We start from the raw sequence: 25,200 nt of genomic DNA on the forward strand, positions 1-25,200 counted from the left end.
GGTAACAGACAGAAATATCCACTTGGTATAAACAAATATGTACTACTAATTTTTTCCGATATTAATTTTTCATATATAGACTGCATTTTATGCATAGGCAGGAATGTACCCCAATGCTGCTAAATTCAAAACGTTTTTACCTCAATGTACTTATTTTCATGGTGTATGGGCATGGGCCCAGGTGCCCAGTTTTCCTAAATAAAGCAAGCAATATGCAGGAATGTTCACTCTACTGCAAATAATTAAGCAGTCAGAACTTCAATGATTCCCATGAATACTCCTTTACTTCGTTTGTATTCCCCAACCTCATCGAAGCACCACAAAGAACAAGCTCAAGATGAATGGGACCCCAGGTGCCCAGATATTTTATACAGTTTAAGTTTATATGCAGGAATGGGTGACTTGATAGGAAAATTGGTATTATGACAAAAAGTGGTTGGATACTCACGAATAAATTTAACGAGTATTTTTTAGTGTTAGCTATCACCTTATTTTTCTTAAAGATTAGTTTTCTTTCAAAAATCCCATTTGCTTGATTTCAAATGGAAAAATAGCGGCCTCCCTAACTGTTCCGTTAAGAGCTCAATGACGGGTTCGCAACCTTCTATGTACCTCTTGTCCTTCACCAATTAGAGCTATGCTTACATCAACTTCCATTATTATAGTCTATGATCATGTTCACCATTTCTATTATTATAATCTATGGGAATGATCACTATTTGTATCATCATATCACGATCTTTTTAAAAGTACTTAAAATTTTGCTACGCAAAATTTTCAAATCCATTTGCAACTAAGAGAATGGCTGTTTTCATAAAAATAATTTAAAAGTTTTAACACATGTTTGTCCTAGCAAAGTAGCTATTTATATTAGTTCTTTTGTTTTTGAAGTTCTTTTGTTTTGGAGTTTTATTGCTACTCAACCTTGAAATGCGAAACTTATTATTTCATCAGTCAAGCATTTGTCTTCCAGGAAACAGCTTACATTTAATTAATAAACTGACGCAAAATTTTCATTAAAAACATTTTCCGTACATTTTTTTTATTATTTTGTATTAATTCAGGTCAAAATAGGTAAAAATAATATATTTAGCATTTTAATAATTTATGGTCATGAAATACAGTATAAAACCACCGTTGTCTTTTTCTGCGTTAAAGGTAAAATCTTCCAAACACTAACTGTTCAACATTGTCACTTCCAAACAATACTTTTTCGAATTTGCCCTTATTTGGAGTCATTTAGATCTGAGAAGAACTGCTATTCATCATTGAAATTTCTTTACTTTGCAAAATTAATTATTGATAAATTTTTAAATATGAATGAAAAAAATGATTTTTGAAACTACTTTATTGCTTTATTATTTTAGCACAAATATAATTCCGGTAATCTAAAATTTTTTTTTGTAACTATTAGACTGTTTTTCTTAATTAAAACAATACCAAAATAAATTTTTGTTTGTAATTAGAGCATCAGAAAAAAATATATAAAAGGGACAAAGGTGTGCCACCTGCATCAAAGGGTTAAGTAGCACCAGTAGTACAAAGTGCTAAAAAAGTTTCTTGTTAGATAAGGAAAAATAATTTTGGTGATATATCCTAGTCAGTAAGAGCATTAAGGAAGTTACAAAATTTTGATATGCATTTGTAAATTTTAAAGATTCATTATTTTTGCTGGTTGTTAGTTTCTATGGGTAGCAATTGATATTTTTTAAAATTAAAATAAAAGTTTTATCAAATTCTGTAATTTATATTAAAAATTAAATGCTTATAAAACACTGATGTAAAAGCAGTTGATGCATTAAAATATTTGCTAATTAAACTGAATCATGAATGACAGAAAATTGTTATTATGTTTTATGTTATTATGTTTTATGTTATTATTTCGAATTATACCATATACCATTGCTTTTCAACTTTTAATGGAATCGTAAAAAATTACATAGATTGAAAACATATTTAATTAAACCAACATAAATGTAACAAGAACATTCAATTTTCCCAAATTATTAAATATTTAAAAAATTTAAGCACTACCACTTAAATTATTCTTTTTAAATAAACACTCAAAATGTTGATAAACAATGTTAGGTTAATTTTCGAGATAAAATTTTATCAATAAGAAAAATAAATAAATGCCAAAAAAATGACCCTTACATCAAAATTAAAATTATATTTTAAAACCTATTGAAACCCTAATGTCAGGCATGGATTTAATCAGGCTATCAAAGCAGGTGAGTCATCCCCTCTGCAGATGATCAAAATTGCGATGACTTGTCTTCGGATAATTCTCAGGGATGTTTCCCTGGCCGTCGCCAATAGCACATTGTGCAGATCTAGTGCGACGTAAATAAAATACCTATCTTATTATAATAGTTTATTGGTAGGTTTCGAGTCGACAGAAAGGCATTGACAAAAAATCTTTTAAGACACAAAGGGAGACAATATGAGACACAAAGAAAAACAAAATCTTTTCTTAAATATATAAACTTTCCAGGAATAGTTTTTTTTCCTTTTTTTTCTTTCTATTTGCTATGTTATCAGATGATGATACAGCAACAAATATCCACTGAATCATTAGATTAGAACATTTTTTCCTCTACGTGCACGAGCTTTAGAAAAAATCGCTGTTTGTATTTAATTTATTCATTTATTTAAAGTCAGTCGTGAGTATGAGACAGTATAGAAGGTCAGGTAATGGTATTTACAACTTATATGCATGTTCAAGTTTCAAAAGGAAAACAACTTGTAATACCTAACAAATAGCAAATAGAAACGAACAGATTGCTAATAAAAATAACAAATAGCAATTAAAATGAATGACAGTTCGGAAAAGAACTGGTTAATAACAACGAAAAAAAAGTTTGAAAATAATTGAAATAGTCAAAACAAAACAACTTTCCCTCGAAAAAAAAAATTTAAACGAATAAATGTAGCTTCAATGGTGATTAAGATAATAATTTAAATCGAAATGAAAAACATTATGCCAAAGGCTGGAGCTGCGTTATGCCATCGTTATTCCGTCGTCTCTTGCTTTTTGTTTCTGTTTTTAAAAATGACCATAACCTTGGAAAAATTAACGTATTTATTCAGATTTTTTATTATAAAGGTCAATAATACACAGATTAAAATTTAAAAAAAAAAAAAAAGAAAAAAAAAAACTCAACAAATGAAGATTTTACCCATTTTCAACGTTCATTGAGTCTTGAAATAAAAAAATATTACATATATTATATATTTATAGACTTCTTTCTCATCATTTTCTTTCACTTTTACCTGAAAAAGAAAAATATTAAAAAAAATTATTTAAGTAATTGCATATTATAACTTAAGATATTAATTGACCATTTATTATCCTTTTGCGAAGATAAAACTTGTTATTTGAATTTGTAAACAATATTGAAGCGGCTAAGGTAATAAGCTCATCTCTAGCAGAAACACTTATTCCCTAACCCAAATGCTAGACTAATCAAAAAGTACATGGTATAAATAAATTTCATTTTAAAAAAGTAATAATTGTCTATTATTCATGCGTATTATTCATGCATACTATAATAAATTGGTAGATTTTTCGGAAATTATCATTCGCGAATTTAAGCTACTCTGTAAAAAATTCGGGATTAAATTATAGTAAAAAGTATAGACACTCAGGGTGCCAGTACCTTTTACTGTAAAATCCATTTTTACCGTAAAAGTTTAAGGAACAAAAAGTCTAATAATCTGTAATTTTTACCGAAATATTTAATAGAAAATCTCTGAATCACTGTAGTAAAATAAAAATTAAGGTCTAAAATTTTAGAATAAAAATGGATTCTACGATAGGCAGGGTTTTACGAATGCTGCATTCTGAGTGTCAGTTCTTTTCTCCGTAATTTTATTTTTAATTTTTCCTAGTATAGTTAAATTCATGGGCAGCAATATCTATATTACTGCATCTAAAACTTACCACTTGTTCCATTTACTACTTTGGATTTTTACGGTCTTTAAGCTTTTAGACGTAAATTATACCATTTTCTAGAAAATTTTATTGATACATTTACCACTTTACTACGACATAAATGTATTTTTGGCCATCACCATAAGATGTTGCTTTTCTGAAACTCTAGAATTGCCACGCATGTGCAATATAATAATAATCAGAATTTTAATAGTAATATCGCGAAATTACACGGCTCATTTCACAGTAATGCAAAAGGTTCTTATATATGAGAAAATGGTAAGGTTTTTTCCCTTTAATTCAATGGTAATGTTCTATCTTAAGGAGATCCAACATATAAGACACAAAAATGCATGTGCATACATAATAAACCTGTTACAAATGTATCCAACAGAACATCTGATGTGTACATTTGAGGCATACATTTAAGGGTAAATGCCCTAATATTTTTTTTATCAAGTCATCTTATGCTCCCTCATATACGGAAGTGCGTTTCTTCGCAGACAGAATTTCCCGGTATTTATTTAAAAATCAATTTATTTCATAATTTTTAGCTATCACAGGGAAAGAAAATTGCAGTTATATGAGTGTTATGAATTTTTAAGAGCGACTGACGACTAGTTCCCCAGTTAAACTTATTTGTGCCTTGCTTCTTTTTCAATAGACAATTCTTTTCTGAGATTCCTTTTTTCTTAAATTTTTATTTATGTAGTTATTATTTCTTTTACAGAAACATAATAGTTCCCTCTACCATAATATATTAATAATAAAATATTAATATTCTAGCTAATAGAGAAATATTTACTACCATTTTTATTTTCTTCACTTAAGTGTTTTCATATATTTTCAACATTATACGGAACACTGTCGGTGAATGGGTATATCTTGTTTTTCTCAAGACAGCAGAAACTCCTAGTACTATTTGTGTGTGCTCAATAAGAATTATAATTTTGAAAACGAGAATTTCTAGTAAAACTGCTTTTCTTGTCATGCAATTTTTTTTTTTTTTTTTTTGCTATAATTTTAAAACTATTTAGAAAAAAATTAAGCAAAAATTTTAATGAAATTTCTAATTACTAAGAAAATTATCATTTTAACATTTAAAAAGAAAAAAAAAAAAAAAAACGTTGAAAATTGTGCAAGATCTGAACATTCTTCTATACTACGGATGCGTGGAAAGTGTGCGGATGCGTGAATTGTGTTTAGTAACTAATGAAAAAAGTTCGATATGAATACTTTAAAAAATTAAAAAGTTTCTAGCAATTTTCTAAGCAATTTTTGTACCTTTTTAAAGAAAGTTGTGTAAATTTTTAATATATGGACAAAATAATGGGAAACATTGTAAACTAACAAATTTTTTGATCTTTCTCAAAAAACACTGAAGAATCCTTTTATAAATTTATAAGTATTTAAGTTAAGTGATTTCTCATACATATCACTGAAGTTTAAAGTTTTTAGAGATTTGAAGGACCTATAATATATTACAAATGTAAAATAGTGTTTTCGAACACTCTTTAGAAGAAAATCATCTTACCTATTTCAACAGCAATGTAATGGGTCAATGCAAAAATAATCAGTTCCTTCTAGTTCTCTGAAACAAAATTAAATATATATTAATAAAAAGTATCGATTGTCATAATTTATTTTTCATGTTCATATAGAAGACTTTACAGATTTCTTTTAAAATTAAATTCATAATCCTATACGAAATAATTGTAAATCTGAATAGATGTAGGTTATAAGTGATATTTTAGTAGATTTAAGTAAAATAGATTATGCGCTTAGTGTAGAAAATAAAGAGAATGGTTTTTTCATGTAAAGCTTTATTTTATAACCATCGTTGAACAAAGGACCCAATTTCAAATTTATGACTACCACTTCCTTGCGTAGCTTGGTAATTTTGAACTCAATCCAGAAAACAAGAGTCCTGAATCAAGGTTAAATTTGCTTACGTGGTGGAGTTTTTGCTGGAACTAACCTACAATTGGTCACCTGTAGAGAAAAACCATGAAAATCTCCCACGGCTAACCTGATGGCAAGGATCCAATAATCAGTGATCCGCTTACCACTGAGGATATTTTTTATGTCATTTCAATGGTCAGCCAGGGGCGGAATTCATATCGACCAGCCATCGTTGGGGTGCCATCGTTGGGATTCGTTGGGGTGCCATCGTTGGGATGCCAAATGTACTTTAATCCCTCTCCGAAAGCACCCAATAATTGTCGTACACTGCCTTCATCAACTAAAATCTTTGAAGTTTGAGGTTCAATTATTAATTTAACATTTATAAATTAATATTGTATAGCCAAATAAGTTTAAAATAAAATATTTGCCTTTGAAATCTCAACTGTTTTGAAGAAAGTCACTTAAGAAATTATTTCTCTAAACTATTCAAATGTAATCTGATACGTAAAACAAAATAATTCTAATTCCTGAAATCAAAGGTTAGCTTATGTAATCATAATGCAAAATTAATTCCTCTATACAATAGAATTAACGCAGTTCAAAGAAAGAAAAACATTTTTTGAGTAACAGTTAAGAATAAATATTATGGTATGTATCCCCATATAAATTTCCAATGAATTTCTATTGTATTCAGCTGCTAGTGAAGATTCAATATTTAAATAAGCTAATTAAACGGCAATAGCGAAATGATTCCGTATAATTGCTTTTCCTCAATTTCAATAAAATATTTCAAACACGTTTTGTTATGATGTGTTAAATTTCAAGGAGGAAAGTTTGAAAATAATGTATTTATAATTTGTTTATTTTGGAAATTCAAGATATTTTTATAAGAATGAGCAAATGAAAATAAGGAAATTGATAAACGCTAATTTCCCTTCTTTTAAATTAGGTATTTTGTTATTTTTCTGTTAGAAATTTATCGGAAAACAAATAATATATTTTATTTTAGTTAGATCATAAAATTTAAAAACTGTTTTTAAAAACAAAATATTCACTCAAATGTCTTAGTATTGACACACGCATTTCTTATCGCAATATTCATTAAAGTTATCAAAGTAGTCACAAGTTATAGAAGTATATTTATCGTCTGAGAAAACAAATTTTAAGTTAGCTGTAATCTCTATTTATCAAGTTCTTATTGCGAAACTCTTTTTTCACTTATAAGACTGCTTAAAACACTTTATTTGAGGTTCTTTTTCTCAGTGATGTAATATATTTTTGTCATCAAAAATAGGCGCTGAAATTTGTTCAAAACAATATATTATTTTCATTTTACCACACGAAAAAGAAAATATAAATTCAATATTTTCAATAAATGTTCATGCAACATAAACTTTGACCATAAATTAGAGTATAGACAACTGGGGTTACTTTGACAACTTTAAGACTTCTGGTAAAACTTTCGTGCACTACTCTATCATTTAAAGAGAGGAGAGGAAAATAATTTCTAGACTTGGCATTGAGCATATAAAATTAATAATAATGCTTCAATATATTTTTATTGTTTTCTCTCTTTGAGTAAAAGTTACCCATACTACAGAGTTACTTTGCCCTCTACATATTTCTATCGAAAACTATCCTTAAAGTCAATTTCAAACGAAAGGACAAATAAAATATAATATGAATTATTTAAGAGCAATGGTGGGTAACAGAACTTAAAACAAAAATAAAAATTACCAGCTATTAGAATTAGTTTTGTAGAATTCAAATAGCTCTATCTACCGTAATAAGTTAATAATATAAAATTTTTTATTTGGATCTGAAGTTAGGTGTACTAAACTAAACGCAGTGGCACGACAGCTGATAGAGGGCAAAGGCCTACTGTGCCCATCTCAGTTTTCTTGACCTTGGGCTCTGGGGTGCAGGAGCAGATCTTCCGGTCAAGTGGTCAGCCGAACGCGGAACCCCAAGTGTTTAGTTCCCAAGCATGCTTGGTACTCATTTATCGACCCACTGAAGGGATGAAAGGCTGAGTCAACCTTGCCCGGTCCAAGGATAGAACCCAGGACGTGTGGAATGGGAGAGCGAAGCGCTACCGAAGTTGTGGTACAGTGTTTTATAAAAGCTAATGTGTTTCGTAAAAGAAAGAAATGTTCACTTCGTGTGAACAAAACTGTACCCTTTTTTTCCATATCAGATGTTTTATATTACTGACTTTGCTTTTCTTTATGGATTAGCATTACCAGGTAAGCAGTTTGAAACATGGTTTCTTAGTAAGCCAGAAAGCTTCAGTTACTTCCCTATTTAACCCTTTGCGGGGCAGTTAATTTTTATCTAAAAACTTAGTCAAAAGAAAGCCATATCATCAATGAAGCAATTGTCTGTATCTTTACATTTTTTTTCAAAATTAAAAGTGGAGGATCAAAAATCGTGTTGTTTAAAAGGCACTTTCAGAAGTTTATATTATTGTCAAAAATAAGTGGGTCAGTTTTTATTCCACCGCTCGTGAAAGGGTTAAAAATAAAAGAGGAACAACACCGATTTAAACTGATTAAAAAGCAATAATGTGCATTTCACTTTCAGTTTTACTTTTATTCGTGTCTTAGGTTAATGCATTGGTGATTTCCTACAATACAATTCTTAAACATTATAATTTAGAATTCATCCAAAATTGCAAAGGTCTTCATTATCCATTACCAAATATACAGCTACATAATCTATGGTTGGCAAATATCCATTATTAAGACAATTTGAGTTTAGAAAAATGCATTTAGTTGTTTCCACCCAAGTCATAGTCAAAGTTATTTATTTGATGCAAATTAAAATGGAAATTTTGGTATAGGAAAGACATTAACTGAACATCAATTAAGAGTTTGTATTACAATTGAACAGCCGATAGCAACGGAGATCTAAGTCTGAAATTGCTAGTTTTTCAAGGTATAATTTCCAAACTGCGGAAACTTTTAAGTAATGGATCTTCAGGGATTGAAAGAAGAAGAAAATAAAGAAAGAAGAAGAAAATAATGAAAAAAAAAAGTTTAAAGATACACCACACCAGCTGCAAAAACGCGTTTTTAATTCGGTTCGACGATTAAAGGCGAAAAATCTAATCGTTTTTGAAAAAAAAAAAACATGAAAACACCGGAACGTCGCGTACAAACGTCTTCAATATGCAAGTGGCGCTAAACGTTACGTGTCCTTTCAGATTTCCGTTAACCTGTTATTAACGTCATAAACGGCTGAATCAAGAGAGAGATGCTAGAACAAAACATTATATAAGGGATAAGAGGCAAATTTTAGAAAGAAAGTTACAGTTACTTTATGGAGTTTGATAAATGATCTCGTGGTACCTACCAAGATAAGATTTTGCAGATAGTTTCATCTTCCCAGGGTTTAATCGCAGCGGTTTCATTGAAGACATAGCCGTCTTCAGACTTGTCTGATGCCTGGAGATAAGATAAAAGCTTATCAATAATTCATATTTCGTCATTTAGAATTCTTAGAAAAAAAAATCGAGTCGTATTCTCTTATAAATAGAGAACTTATTTAAAATTAAAATCGCATCTTATTTAATATTTCTATCATATTTTAGCATTTCAGTTTTCTATATTAATCATATAGAAGCTGTTAATCTGAATTTAGATGAATTACACTGGGAAATTTTTTGTTGCATTTACACAAATACTTGATCTTGCTGAATTCGGGAATTTCAAATCTAATATTATTTTCACTCCTGAAGCTAAAGATTTTCGTTAAACTGACATTTTTAGTCTATTTTATTGTTAAAATGTTTAAAAACGTTGTATATAACGGCGGATGTTGAGACAAATGTCTAGGATAGTTAGGGCACATTACATAAAAACTCATGACCGAAAAATATTGTCATAGGAGAGCTTACCTACAATGACCATTTCAGAAGCACGTGAAGAAATAGTTCATAATAAAGAAGCGCTCCTAGTGACGTCATCATTTCTGGGAATGGGTTTCTTTAAGTTTTCAGTTTAGTAGAAATGCGGGTAACTGGTAAAGTATTTATCTAGAAACAATGCCAAGGAAAAGTTTTATGTAAAAACATCAACTTTAGGAAAAGTGTGGCTATTTACTCTATTACCTTAAGCATTTTATATATTAAATGCTATTTTTTGTTTTGAAATTAAAATCAATAATAATTTACGAAAATTGGATTAACAAATAAACCAAAATTATTATTTAGCAGGCAATAAAATTATACTTTTCTTGAGTCTAATCATTTAGATTTTCTCCCATACTTGGTTTGGCTAATGGATATAGAATGAACACTTTAATTCAGTAAAAATGTGTTCGGTGGATTGCGGTCTTCGCAAGGAAAAAAAAAAACTAGTTAAACTTTTAGCCGTGGAGACGAAAATGTTCCAACTGGTTGAGTTTGATGACGACTATAATTAGCCCTAAAATTCACTGAAGTTCATGAATTATTTTCGCACATTTGAATTCTTGTGTAGGTAAGAGAAAAAATTAATTTGCTTTTACGCATTGCTCATTTTTTACTTCATGCTGCTTATTTTATTACTTCGTTTATCACAATCATTTACGGTGTCATGTAAAAACAAATTTTTAAGCAAACGAAAAAAGTTTATTGGAATAGATCATATATTTTATGCTGGAAACTTATACTAAGTTTAAACAAGCACAATTTTTCAGGCAATATTTTAAATGGCAATGTGCAATAACTGAAAGATAGCTATCTTTAAATCAAATCAAGCAAAGTACATTGTCTAGTTAGTTTCGTAATTCTTTTGCCGAATTCGCACAGTTAAAAAATAAAAATAGTGAAGTCAATTTTATTGCATGCACAGGACTACCAACTACTATGTTTTTTGCGAAACGGTTTATAGAGTGGTAAGCAATCAAAAACTAAAAGCTTTCAAAATTTTGATTAATTTTGCTAAAAATGTAAAAACTCAACCACGAAAGAACTGGAATGAATTGCCTTTATTTATTAAACTCTGACTCATTCACATGTAGTGGTGTGGAAAATAATTTTAAATCAATTTATTAAACAAAGATAAATAATTATCGATATATATATATATATATATATATATATATATATATATATATATATATATATATATATATATATATATATAATAAATAAATACAAGAAAACACAAAGAAAGTTAAGAAAAACAATGAGTTTCATTTATTGCGCTTAAGCTGCAAGTAACCAGAACTCATTAGATAAGTTCAAAATGAAGAATAAAACAAAGAAAAATAATAGACAAATGGAAAAAAAAGGGGGGGGGGGAAATAATAAGTAAAAAAATAACAAACAACAGTTTATAAATATATAAATTAAAAAAAAAAAAGAAAAAAGAAAGGATGAAATTTTATTTAAAAAACCGGAAAAAAAAGATATAATCTTTTCTTCAGCCCACACGATTGTATCCGCAAAACAGAGTGCTTTCTGATATTGTATCAATAAAGCCAAAGCAAAATATATTAATACAATAGTGTGAGCAGCACTCAAAAAATTTTTTTATAAAAATAACAACAAATAAAATAGATCACAAAAAGTAAAAATAAGTAAAAATAACATGTAAAAACAGAAAATAAAATAAAAGAAAAAGAAAAAACATTGAAAAGGGACTATAAAGCGAGTAGTAAAATCAGATCAACTTACATGGACAGAAAATTTTTCAAGAATGATTTAAAAATGTTTTCGCAGAAAGATTGCCTGATTACAAAATATGAAAACAAAAGATGAAAACAAAAGCGCAAATTGAGTGTAACAAGAGGGTTTTAAAGTGTCGTTCTTACTGCACTGCTGAAGTGATTTGTTATTCTGAGTTTTGATTTGTTAGTTACCAAGGATGGGCCCGAAATGGATGTGCGCAAGGTAATATTATACTGGATAATTTTAAAAATTGATCATAAATAGTTTCAGAAGATAGATGTTTATTTAAGAAAAATATATAATAGAAAAGAGAAACATAAATTGCCTATTTAGCAAATAATTTTAGCCGCGGATTTGCACGATATGGATTAGCACATAGAAAAATTATTTAAATTATCAAAGAAAAAGATTTTAATAGATAATTTTAACACGGATTTGCCTAAAATGGATTTGCACATGGAAAAATTAACAAAGAAAAAAAAATAAACTGTTGCTTGTTATCTTTTACTTATTATCCCCCCCCCTTTTTATTCATATGTCTATTATTTTTCTTTGTTTTATTCTTCATTTTGAACTTATATATATATATATATATATATATATATATATATATATATATATATATATATATATATATATATATATATATATATATATATATATATATATATTCTAATGCCCGCCTGTGTTAACATCCGTCAATTCAGGCATCTACAGGGCGATTTTGTTGACCTCACTTACAGGGGCACCATATTAGGTGGTCTAACGTCGCTCCCACAGTAAGGACAGATAGTACAGAGAAGGAAAGAACATCCATACCTTGCCCGGGATTCGAGCCCAGAACCTCCCCTACACAGATATATACCTATATACAAAGATGCATTATTTTACATAAACTTTGGTACAACTAGAATATAATTTTCTAAAAAACGTAGAAAATTTACAGACCTGAAAGCAAGTTGCAAATTTACTATTTCAAGCTGCCACTTTCGATTTTAAGTCCAAGAATTTCCAGGTTTTGAGTGTTTGTTTTGAATGTTGTTGGAATTAAGTGATTTGCGGTTTTAAGAATGTGTTTAATTCGTTTTAAACTTCCTAAATTTAGTGGCACTTTTAGATTTAAAAAAAAAAAAAAAACATTTAAGCCAGAGGACCATGAATGTTCATGGTAAAATTAAGGTCAATGAAAATATAAACAGCTAAAGTATCTGAATCCTATTAATAATATAAATGATTAAACCTATTTAAATCTAGATTCATAAAATTCGTGCTATTTCGAAACAAAAGGGAGAAATAAAGTTAGCAAAAACTGTTATAATTGTGAATAATTGTGAGTTAGCAAATTTATAATTGTGAAACCACAATGTCAAAATATGATCTATAAATAGAAATCCCTTATCTGAAAAAAGTAATTGTACATAATTATAAAAGGAGGATATTTCTTCCCTTGTAGGCTAATATTTTCGATTGGTAGCAAAATAGGAGCTTTAATGTCATGTTTCGCGAATTTTTAAATTAGATTTGAAATTATTTTTTCTAAAGCTACAGTTCTCTCATTTAAAAGTTAATATAAAAAAAAGGACAGCCACTTTCCAGAAAAATTTAAAAACTGGTTTATGAAATTGTGAAAACAAAATGTTTCAACTGATTATTATCAACCAAAAATTATATATAATTTAAATACCCGATACAACTGTCCAAGTAAATTCCTAAACTTGATGTGAAAATAAAGCAAGTTACGATAACCTCTTAAAATAGGGGTCACTGTTTAAATTTTTTAGACTGTAGCCACCATGCTCGCTCGTAGTGAAGCTTTTTAAATATTAGCAAAATTAAACACTATTTTGAAAGGTTTAGTTTTTGGTTTAATGCTTCGCTATCAAAATATTTTTTGGTATTAAAAAAAATGGATAAATATGCAAATAATTATTTTTTGCCAAAAATGGCCGCAGGTTAATACAAAGACGTATCATAGTGTGTTAAATAAAAGAAGAATTGTTTGAAAATGCTTCATCAGTGTAATAAAAGATATTTTCGAAATAATAACAAAGATAATTTCAACCTTTTATCTATTTTTGAGACGAGGATTGGGCATAAATGACGCACTGAAAGACAGAACTCAATTATATTGTATATGTAAAATGAGAATTCACTCTGAAAAATACATTGTATTTAACGGCCAACTCTACTGGATTTTGACAGTTTCTCCTGATCTACTAGTTTGATAAAATTCTCTTGATTTTTGTACATCTTAGAAAATTCAATAAAATTGTAAATTTCCTAGCAAAAAAAATCCCTTGTGAAATAGAATTTTTGTACAGATTATTGTTTGCTTTGCTTGAATATTTAAATAAGTATTACTATTACATAATGACGCGAGCCTCATTTGTCGAAATCAGTTCAACACTTTCAGTTTTTTTTTGTTTTGAAATGTTCAGTTTATTTTTATTCAGAACTCTCTTTTTAGATTAGTTTAAACAAAAATCTTTTAACTATCTTTGATGAATTAAATGCCTATTAATATTTAAATTTATGAGTAAATATAATACAATACATTTCAAGTATGTTTAATGTCAATCATAACTAGAAATATTGCAGTTTCTTAATTTTGATGGCTATAAAAATCCTTAAAATTCCTTATGTGTAAAATAAAAACATTATGCAACAGTCATCATGAAATTTATATTAATTCGATAATTCTACAGGATTTTTTCTTATCCATTTAGGCAGCCATGATTGTATCTTTTTTCAAATTTTTCTTTCTGTAAGCTTTTAAAATATTGTCAAAATTAGCCCAATTCAGAAAACCTTCGTTTTTGATTATTTACTTATCTATAAAATATATAGCAGAAAGTCGAGTAGTTATAAAAATCTTCAGTTATGCAAATCCCTTATCTTTTGCAATTAAAATCATTGTCACAGGCATATCATGGTGTTTTAATTTAAAGACAATTGATCGGAAATGCCTCATGAGTTGAATAAAAGATGAGTTATATTTACGAAGTAATTACAAAGATAATTTAAAGTTTTAGTTTATTTTCCAAACTAGGTGTGGGTAAAAATTACGCCCTGAAAGATTAACTACAGATCTCAATTATATTGTATTTGTAGAAGGACAAGATGAGAACTAACCCTGATGTATCTTTATACAATGTATCTTTTTTCTTGGATGACACAAAGAGGATGACAAATTATAAGGAACGTAATTTGTCTTCAAATTTTGTAAACACTGTATATTTAAAAATGCCCTGTTTTTCTTTAATAGAACCGTGCATGACCTAAAACAGTATTTATTTGTTTTGTTACCCTTAGGGTCACGTTTTCTTCCCAAGCGTAATGTAGCAAGAATCATTTTGATCTAGAAGTGAGGAGGGGAAAGGTTTAAAAAAAATCTTGCAAAAGAAAGGAAAAAAAAGGAAAGAAAAAAAAAGAGGAACCACCCCTAGTCAATGAAATCCTCTAAAACAGGCCTACTGTGCTCCATTGGTACACAAAAATAAAGACCCCGCAGCATTTAAAGATAGAAATCATCTTTGCTTGGTAATCAAGCAGAACCGGTACATGTATGCCAGACCAAGAACTCTTTCAGAACCATTAGGCAGGTTGCAAAGGTGGGAAAGTTGTATGCTTCTTTCAAGAACAACCTCAAAACCTTGAATCGATGGCTTTCTGATGATGGACTTTCTTCCTTTTTTTTTTCTTCAAAAAAGAACAAAGAAAAGAAAGAAGAAAGTTGTGTTAGCGATGAGAATATTTCTTCTCCTAGTCAGCAGTTTTCAATCCTTATATATTGCGTAATATTTTGCTTTTCGTCCCTCGTACACTCAATAATATCATTCTCAATGATACCCATTATTGGTTTATCATTAAATATAACACCTGAGGATGGCGATTATCTATCCCATAAGTATGATATCCTATTTGCTTTAGGATATTTAGTTTAATTTTAAAAAGGTAATTCTCGTTGTATGAGAGATGAGGAAAGTTCTGTAACTCACATAAATGGTTATAAACAATTGTTTAAAAGATTATTACTTCTCACATTTTCTACACCTTAATTTCATACTATCATTTGTTAAATAAAAGTATTAATTCATAACATTATAAATACATAATTCGGGAGAAGTTTAGGCTAAGTATTATGTATGATATCCTATTTGTTACAGGAAATTAGGTTTAATTTCAAGAGTGGAAATTGGAATGTACATAATTATCTTGTTTAAGTGAAATAAATCTGAATAATGAAACACATGTAAAACCGTATTACGGCTTTTTTACCATGAATATATATATATATATATATATATATATATATATATATATATATATATATATATATATATATATATATATATATATATATATATATATATATATACATATATATATATATATATATATATATATATATATATATATATATATATGTATATATATATATATATATATATATATTTGAAAACTTTCAGCACAAAGAGGTTAAGGAACGCGCGGCATAAATGGATTAAAGATTTTCTTGAATATTTAAAGTGGAAGAAAATTTTTCATTATATTTTAATTTTGATTAGTTGGTATTAATTTGAAATGATTTTGGTTACCACATAATATGTAAACAATTAAAGGAATATTAAAAACCGATTTTCTAATGAAATTCCAAAGGGAGTGCAAATGCAAACAAATTACATATTCTTCATTATTTTTTAGAATTCAGGGAATGCAAGATTTCTACAGGGCTAGTGGTAGTAAATTTTGTGCTCCAATCTATTTTTCTTTGTTTAGTAAATTTGATTTAAAATCATTTTTCCTTCAAGTTAATATTTCAAAAGTTCATAAAGAAAGATTTTCTGTTCATTCATAGTGATTCGTAAGGGTAAAACTAACCACAATTAGGAATTTTTTTATTATTTACCACTATATAAAAATTATATTTAGTAGCTCTGCTTTCGGGCTAGCATCTGCGTAAGTGAGGTAAACCATTTGTTTTCTAATTAGCTTTTTAGTAATTTCAAATATAATTTGTCTTCTTCCTGCTCATGCATTATTTCTTATTAATTTATATATTTTTTATTTACAGGTTTTCCTGCTGAAAATGCAATATATCCATATTTTTTATTTTTTGGTCAATAAATTTATGACGCATATTTCACACCCATCGCTCAATAGGCAGAATTTTAAAATTTCTGCTTTTAAATGAGAAATATATTGGAATATTTATATTTTCATTAAGCGTAAATGGTTGCATTTTAAGATGAAATTATGACTTCCGAAATGGGAAAAAAATGTTAGCTGATCACTACTTAGAGAAGGTAAGAACATTTTTTTGTTGTATTCAACTTAATAATAATATTCCATACATTTTTTTCTTCATCTGATACTTTCAAAAATTTTCGTGATTTAAAAATATTAACCATTTTGTCGGAGAAAATATGCATGCGTCTAAGAAAGTAAAAATTCCCGATTAAAACTTTTACAAGCAGACTGATTTGCAGTGTCTTGGAATAAGTATTTAGGTTTAAATTCTCTATATACAGCATGCTTATTTTAAAATAACTTTTTAAAAAGAATGACGCTCTTTATTTTCTTACAACAGGGAGGAGCATGCGTCTGAAAATGTAAAAAGCAGTGGCCATTTAATAGCAGTAATCAATAAAAAAAGATTAAATTTAGAAAAACTTTATTATTTATTTCAGTTAAATTCAACACAAGTTTATTACCAGAAAATTTTTGTCATATATTCTTAATAATATGAATTTATATTGATAGTTAGGAATGAATAGTTAAATTGATACATTTTATATTAATTAAATGAAGGTCTTGTTTTATCATAGCCATAAATTGAGTTTGATAAACTATAACTATAGTTATAACCAATGATAAACTGTAACTGCTTTTTATCACTTTAAGATATCCGTTAATTGATACATTTGACCAGATATTGCGTCTTACGAATAGTTGTCAGCGATTAGATTGCTTATTTAGTTAGAAAGGTTAATTCTTCATTTAGTTTTTGTTATACATCAAAATAACATTTGATAACATAGTATAAAATTTAAAAACTAGAAACATAAGTTTTAAAAAATTTAAAAAGTTATATACGTTGACGTATTATCTGAAAAAAAAATCTTTGATCATTACCAATTTTTTCTTTATTCTTAAAATCTGAAAAACTGTTTCCTTTGACAACAGATAGATGGCGCTGCAACAAGAGTGTCACTAATCTAACATTTGCAAATAATTTTTCACTTCAGTGAATGGTCTTAAAACTTAGCGAGATCATTTCCTCATCATGTTACGGATAAAGTGAGAAAAAAAATCAAAAAGTTTATTGAAAAAGTTTACATTTTAAAAAAGTTTTTCTAGATAAATATCTTTATTTATTAATTTTCTAAAAATATATCCTTCAAAGCTTATCAGTTATTTCGTTTTTAATATTATAAAAGATTATTGCTTAAATTCGGATGAAATCGCATAAAAATACATACATCGTTCACTTCCGCTATAGTTTAGTAAGCTGTAAAAAATTATAGTAAAAAGTACCGGGGAGCCAGTTCTTTTTACCGTAAAATCCATTTTTACCGTAAAAGTTTACGGAACATAAAAATTTCTAGATCTTCCTAACCATTTTAGTTTTAAGAAATCACGGGAATTTAATTTCAGATCCAAATTTAAATATTTATATTGTTAAGATAATTATAACAGACAGAACTATTTTGCTTTTGCAAAATAAATTCTATTAATGAAACACTTGAACAGCGATTTATTTTTATATGTTTATTTATTTTTATTTTTCTATAAATGCTTTTAAATTTTCTTTTTTTTTTTTTATGGAAAGGAGTTGTTTTTCGAAAAATACGTTAGGCACAAATAGGTAGACATGCTTACTCAAATAGCATTACTAAGTAAAACGCGGCGTATCCAAATAGTTGACAAAATTCTTTTCGTTAAGATGTTTGAGAGTTTTTATCCCCAATTCAAAAAGCGTTCAATAAAATACAAATGAACATTCAAATTTTTAATTTTTTTTCTCTTTTTTTTCTCATTTTTTTGAAAGGAAAGTTATGTAAGTTGCAACACTTATAAGACAGAGGGAGCAAAATTATCCATTTTCTGACCTCGATAAAATACTTTTATCCATTATCGTACTTTTAACTCTTTCAAGAACAACAAGTTTCGATTGAAAAGTTTAGTCAGATAGTATATTCTAAGTGAAGCGACATATTTCAGTACTTTGTATCAGTACTTTGTTCAGTATACATATTTCAGTACTTTGTTCAGTACTTTGTATTTAAAGAATAGCGGTTGATCAACGTTTAAAAGCAATTAGTTTTGCATTTCTAGGGTTTGTAACTTTTGCTGATTTAACCCCTTTGCAGGCCGTGGTAAGTAATCTTATCACCACGTTTTACCACTTTCAGTTTAGGTTTCCATTTTTCAATAACTTCAGCTTTCTTGAAGTGAGTTTGAATAAAATTGGTAACTATTTGTCATTTTTAAGAAGCGTATAAAAGTAATAAAATACATAATTCCTTTTGAAGTTTGTAGCAATTAAGGAATTTATTTTATAAATAAAGAAAAATAAAAGTCAATAAGTTCCTAATAGGTCATGTTAAATATATTTACCACCAAAAAAATGGCCTTTTTATAAACTAAATGAGTTTTTTTATTTTTTATATCAGTTACTGTTCTTAAAACAATTTCAATTCCAAAAATACTTTAATTTACCTTTACTAGAAATAAAGGGCCCATTAAAGGGTTAAGGCTGCGCAACCCTGGCTACACTTCAACTGAAAGGGTTAGAAGGAAAAACAGTAGAAAGAAGTACTAGTTGTGTCTCTCATAGTACAAAAGTTTGGCGCAATCGATTGCACTATGAACGTATTTCTCGATCATATTTACCAATTTATGTCGAATTTTAATTTAACCTATTTATGGTGCAATTAGAAACTTTGCACCAAGTATGTTTCTAATTGTATCTAATTAAACATTTACGGAGATTTTTTGCAGCGTACAATTTAGTTACCATCGATTGTGGCAATTTTTGCCACTACTGCGCACAGTCCGCCTTTACTTCTCAGGCAAATTGGTACCCCATCAAGTAGAAGCTGGGTGAGCTTCAAAACGCCACCGTTGATTATACCCCAGTTCTTCACAATGACAGTTCATTGCCTTAACCAATGAGCAATCGACGCAATTCTATTTTATTTTATAACCGTCGTTGAACAGCTGACCCAATTTTCAGTTTTACGACTACTAATGTTCAACTCCGTAGCCTTGTAATTTTGAGCCCAATCCAGAAGACAAGGGAACTCCTGTATCAAGTATTGGAAGAAATTTTGCCTTCGTGGAGGACTTTTTGATGGAACCAACCATCATTTGCGTTACATGGAGAGGAAGACCACGAGAACCACCCACGGTTAGCCTGACGGCAAGGGGACTCTAAACCATGATCCGTCTGCCACTGAGGATATTTCACGGCAGCACTGTGGTCTGTGCAAGCCGGATGCGGAATTCGTATCGACCAGCCATCGCCGGGATCGAACCCCGGTTCACCTCATTGAAAGGCGAACACTCTATCCCCTGTTCCATCGTGGCTCACGCAATTCTATTTATAAGAATTAAAAACTGTTTATCATAATCGTATTGCTGTATTGGCGCAATTGCTTTCAATATTTTTTGTAAGTTAAATGTGTATGCATCCTAATATAAATTGGAAAAAAAAGTCGTAAAATCTATATTTGTATATTGTGTAGAAGTTTTAGAAATAGAAACAAAAAATAAATAAATTAAAGATATATGTCACTGCTAAATTTAATTGTTGATAAAAAACTAACCTATATTTTAACATAATCTATAGCAACAGAGTTGCGGAAAATTTTAAATACCATTTTGTCATTACTCTCAGCATGTATTCCAAACTTATTCAAGATGTCTCATATTGCAAAACTAGAAAAGAACCTGAAACAGACTTCTCATTTGCATATTTCATCTATTTATGCAGCTATCAAAATGATGAGAATCACAACAGGCAATGAATGCTTGCCTAGAATAAACTAGATATCGATATTAAGATCTCAGCTTGATCACACGCTAACTGTCAAAATATGGTCTAGACACAATTTCCATAATCTTGTTCACTTCATCCTGCTTTCATTGTTATTTATAAGCTTTTTTCTTTATCAAATTACACATCGTGCATTATACTGACCTTGTCTTTTGTCAAGCAGAAAATTTCATTCCAGAGATAAAAATGATTTCATTTTAAGATAACACGAATATCGTATTTTGCTCCGATCTTTTCTGAGCTGCAGCTATTGTTTACGAAAGACTCGATTTTTCGGCATATTAGATATTATCGAAGATATCCTGCTACAAAATATCCTTTGATTTATGATGTATCGAAAAATTAATGATTAATTTTTGACACAACTAGGAATTTTCAAATCGTTTAGTTCAAGGCTGTGAGTATAGGATATAAAAATAATTTTGGAGAAAATGTTCGAAGAAAAGATTAAAAAAAAAAAAAAAAAAAAAAAAAAAAACAGTGTGGGGGCATGAATTTTTTGATGTAGCCAACCGAAATTTCCTGACAGTGGTCTTTTAACTAGAGGCATGAAAAGCTGAGCACACTATAATAATAATTGATACTCTTTCCAATAGGGATATTTTTACATTAAACTGTTCTTAAGTATTGTTTCTAGACTGTTACAATGGAATACTACTAGATAACAACACAATACGCGATTGAATTATAAATTTTAAAATTTCTCAACACATTTTGTTGTGCAATTGGAAATGACATAAATGACTCCAATTGACTGCAACTTTTGTAACAACAAATGTCAATATTTTCCTTATTGTTAATATTATTGTTATGAATTTATTTTATTTTTTTGCATTGCAGATGGTATTATTGCATAGCTTCGAGAATTAAAATACAAACATCTTTTTTATACTTAAAAATAAGCCTAAAAATTTATTAATAAAGAAATAAAGGAATGACAATGCACGGTTTCATCGTTCTACCTAGAGAACGAGATATTTTCCCCCAATTTTCAAAATTAGTTGCTAACTTTTTCAAAAGATGGCGCTTCCAATAAAAATAAGTAAAAAAAAAAATTTTTTTTGTTGCATACCAAACGATTTTAGCTGAAACATTTGCATGAGTGTTTCTTAATCTTGTCTTCAAACTGCACCACGTTGTTGTAAATGGTGGTTGTTTTGAAAACATTATTTTATTATTTTTCTCATTTAACAGCGCCATCTTTTAATGAACTCTATAACTAATTAAAACTTCATAATCTGAATTTGTTAGCAGAACAAAGTTGACTACATGTTTTTCACTTAATTTGTTTACATTTCATTGATTTTTTAAATTAATGGTCCTATCGGGAACACCTGTGCAAATACCGATCGGATTGTTATCGACAGTTTAAAGTATACAAAACACTTTTTCATTAATTTCCTTATATGTATCGTTAAAATTTCAACTTAACTGTTGTACGTACAAGTTTAAATAATGTCTGTCGAAAACCAATAGTATTAAATTGGAAGTAATGTTATTCTAAAATGATTGCAAGTCAATGTTAAAAATATTGGAGCACGTTGTGTTAAACAATATCGTACAACTTTGCTGCAACCTTAATATTTTTCTAGGTTGATCCGTATTATCGTACTTTTTAAATTTTATTACACGATACTACGGAGCAAATTGAATTTAAATACGATTCAATTGAATACCTGCAAGTGACCTCCTTGAGGGTAAATCGCGGCATTTACCGATTCAGAAGCACATCAGGTGCTCAACACACGCGTGACGCCGCTCACAAGTATCCAATGGAATCAGATTCAAATAATTCGTTCAAGTTGCAAGTACCCAATTGAACACCTTATTAAGATTGTAATAAATTTACACCGTATTATGGTTGAAGATGCTAATGAACTAATTTTTCTGAGAGTGTATTGTATTTCACCACTTTTCCAAAGAATTTATTAATTCGCATTTTGATTTCATTATATATATATATATATATATATATATATATATATATATATATATATATATATATATATATATATATATATATATAATAAAATTTAAAAAATATATGAGACATAATTAAGTTGAATATCCGTTTCCTTCATCTCCATTCACCAGACATAGGCGTCTCTTCTCCTGGATGATATTAAGAAAAAAACGATTGATTCTAGTTACTTAAATCTATCTATACGCATCAATTGTCTTGCAAAACTACGAGTGTTTGAACTTTTGTAACTATGGAAACTGTATTAATAATTATTTTCCCAATGAATAAAAAGTTCGATAGCTATATACTCAAAGTTAACCTCAACGTTTATTTTATCATCTAATTTGTTAAGAATATCAGTATTTTATCCCAAGTTAATAATATTTATTAAAAAGAATTACTATAGGCCAAATATTACATCATTTTAAAATATCAAACGACAAATTACGAAATTTCAACCAAATCTGTTGAATTATTCTCGAAAAATCTAATCATATAAAAATTGACAATTTCGAATTCGATAACTCGGAAACTACTCGGACAATCTTGTTCAAATTTTATTTCATTTCTTCATTTAAAATCGCTTACTTTAAGTAGAGTAAAAATTTGCATACCTTAAAATTCAATATTGTCTAACAAATGACTCTTATTGAATAATAAATAATTTTTAAACATTGATTTTTACATTGGATTATCTTTGAATAAATTAATTTTATTCATCATCATCATCATAGTTGACCAATCAGCCCAATGTGGGCCAATGCCTTCCTCTGTAGATTTCTCCATAATGACTTCCGATTTATCGTTGATCTTCAATTCTTTTCATTAATTGCAAGAAAATCAAACTCCACTGAGTCAGCCCATCTCAACCGCGACCTTCCCCGCTTTCTTGTCCCAGTGGGTTTAAGCAGCAGCATATTTCTATTGTATTGTCATCACTCATTCGAATCACGTGGGCCATCCAATTCATTCTCGGGTTGCTTATAAATCTTGTACAGTTCAAAGTTAAATCTCTTTCTCCAGTTATTGTTTTCATTTACACCACTAAATATACTCCACAAAATCTTTCTCTCAAATATTGTGATACGATTTTCCTCCTGTTTTGTAATTTCATTACTGTGTGTAAAAACTTTTCGAAAATTTTCAATTCACTAAAAATTTTCTTGAGGTAAATGGAAACAAAAATCGAAATCAACATTAAGGGGTCAAAACTTTCCATCGCTCTTTTTTCCTAAACTAAAAAAATAACTTTAAATTTAAAAGCTTCTTTTTAATGGTTTAGATTTTTATAAACAAATTATTGAAATTCCACATGGTAATTCCTTTTCTGGCGCTTTTGCTAATATTTTTTGCATTCTTTTGAAGCTAAATTTCTTGAGTATAATGAATTTAAGGCTTTTAGATATATTGATGATTTGATTTTGTTTAATTGTGATAATTTTAATTTCATCTATAGTATTTATCCTAAAGATTTGGTTTTGAAAAAAACTAATGAGAATTGCTTAAATGTTGAATATTTAGATTTTAAAATTGATATTGTTGATAAAATAATCAAAATTGGTGTTTTTAATAAAAGGAAAGCTTTTAAATTTACAGTTATTTTTTTCGGCAACTTTAATACTAATCTGTGTAATAAAATTTTTAAAAATTTAGTTTTTTCATTATTGGTCAGGATTAAAAATATTTGCAATAACACTGAAAGTTTTCAGGTGGCTGTGAATAATTTTTCGAATAATTTGAGTAATAATGATTTTCCTTTTAACGTTTGTAATGTTAATTTTTTGATTAAGAAAATGATTGAAGAATACTAGATTTTTACTTCTATTAACAGGGCGCAATTCAAGTCTTAACTGAGCAGCCCCTGTTAAGCATTATATTAATTTGTTACGTAATCTTCTCTTTTACTTCTCCTCTTTTCAATCTGCTCATTTTAATAGAGGGCGTTGCTTTCTTTTGTTTTAAGTGTTTTCTTTGCATATAGTTTGCTTGTGAAATCGCTGTTTGACCGGTTTAATTTGAGTTTTTATTTTCTCAAGTTTTTGTTTGAATTTCTTTTCTGAATTGGTTTTATGTATTTCACGTATTTTTTCCTGGACTTATACAAAACCTTCGGGGTACCGAGAGAGTTACTTTTGGCATTTAATTTTGCCTCTCTCTCAATAGAAAAGGTTTTGTTTTATGGCTTCCGAGGCCGGTACCCCCTGAAGACGTCGGCTTCGGTAGTCATATTTTTAATTCCTTCGTTTTCTTTATTGCTATATTTATTCTTTCTTTTGAAAATTCTGCTGCTCTTAAGCGGGTTTCTTTCAAAGAATGTTTTGTCAATTTAGAATTAACTATTTTGTATTCTTTTACTGTTATTATTTTGGTTATTATTACTGTGTAATATACAGCTAACTTTTAGAAGAAAATTTTTTGCGTTATAGCTAAATTTGCGGTTTGGCATTAATGGATTTACCTATTAATTTGGTGTAGTAAAGCATAGTCAAGTTACACAATGCGAAAAAAAAGCATGGTAAAAACTGCTAGAATATCGTAAAAATTACCTTTCTTCTGGGTTTAAGGGAGCACCAAAAAGCTCAGTAATTTTTACCAATGCACGTTGGTAATGATTTTGGTAAAATTTAAAGAAAAATAGGGTTTTATAATGTGTCATAAAATTTGATAACTGTAGTAAAATT

At 28.6% G+C, this 25,200-nt stretch overlaps 2 long non-coding RNA genes across 11 annotated transcripts in view; one reads left to right on the top strand and one right to left on the bottom strand.

Moving 5' to 3' along the window:
* LOC107447505 (uncharacterized) overlaps positions 1 to 25,200 on the top strand; it is a 290,115-nt gene that overhangs the window by 101,350 nt on the left and 163,565 nt on the right. For all 6 annotated transcript variants that reach the window (XR_001584536.4, XR_001584537.4, XR_001584538.4 and 3 more), the window contains exon 3: positions 16,570 to 16,801. This is a non-coding gene — a long non-coding RNA (uncharacterized LOC107447505). The remainder of the gene's footprint in view (positions 1 to 16,569; positions 16,802 to 25,200) is intronic.
* Positions 2,335 to 25,200, bottom strand: part of LOC107447506 (uncharacterized) — a 92,680-nt gene continuing 69,814 nt past the window's right edge. For 2 of the 5 annotated variants that reach the window (XR_011638363.2, XR_011638362.2), the window contains 3 exons: positions 9,194 to 9,285; positions 5,469 to 5,525; positions 2,338 to 3,273 (listed from right to left, as the gene is read on the bottom strand). This is a non-coding gene — a long non-coding RNA (uncharacterized LOC107447506). Of the gene's footprint in view, positions 3,274 to 5,468; positions 5,526 to 9,193; positions 9,286 to 9,737; positions 9,876 to 25,200 lie in introns of all 5 variants that reach the window. The other 3 variants (XR_015430906.1, XR_015430907.1, XR_001584540.4) reach the window with 3 other exon arrangements.

The sequence above is a fragment of the Parasteatoda tepidariorum genome, chromosome 12 (assembly GCF_982258835.1).
Source record: "Parasteatoda tepidariorum strain Cologne lab strain chromosome 12, Ptep-v5.0, whole genome shotgun sequence".
In the NCBI taxonomy this organism is placed as follows: Eukaryota; Metazoa; Arthropoda; class Arachnida; order Araneae; family Theridiidae; genus Parasteatoda; species Parasteatoda tepidariorum.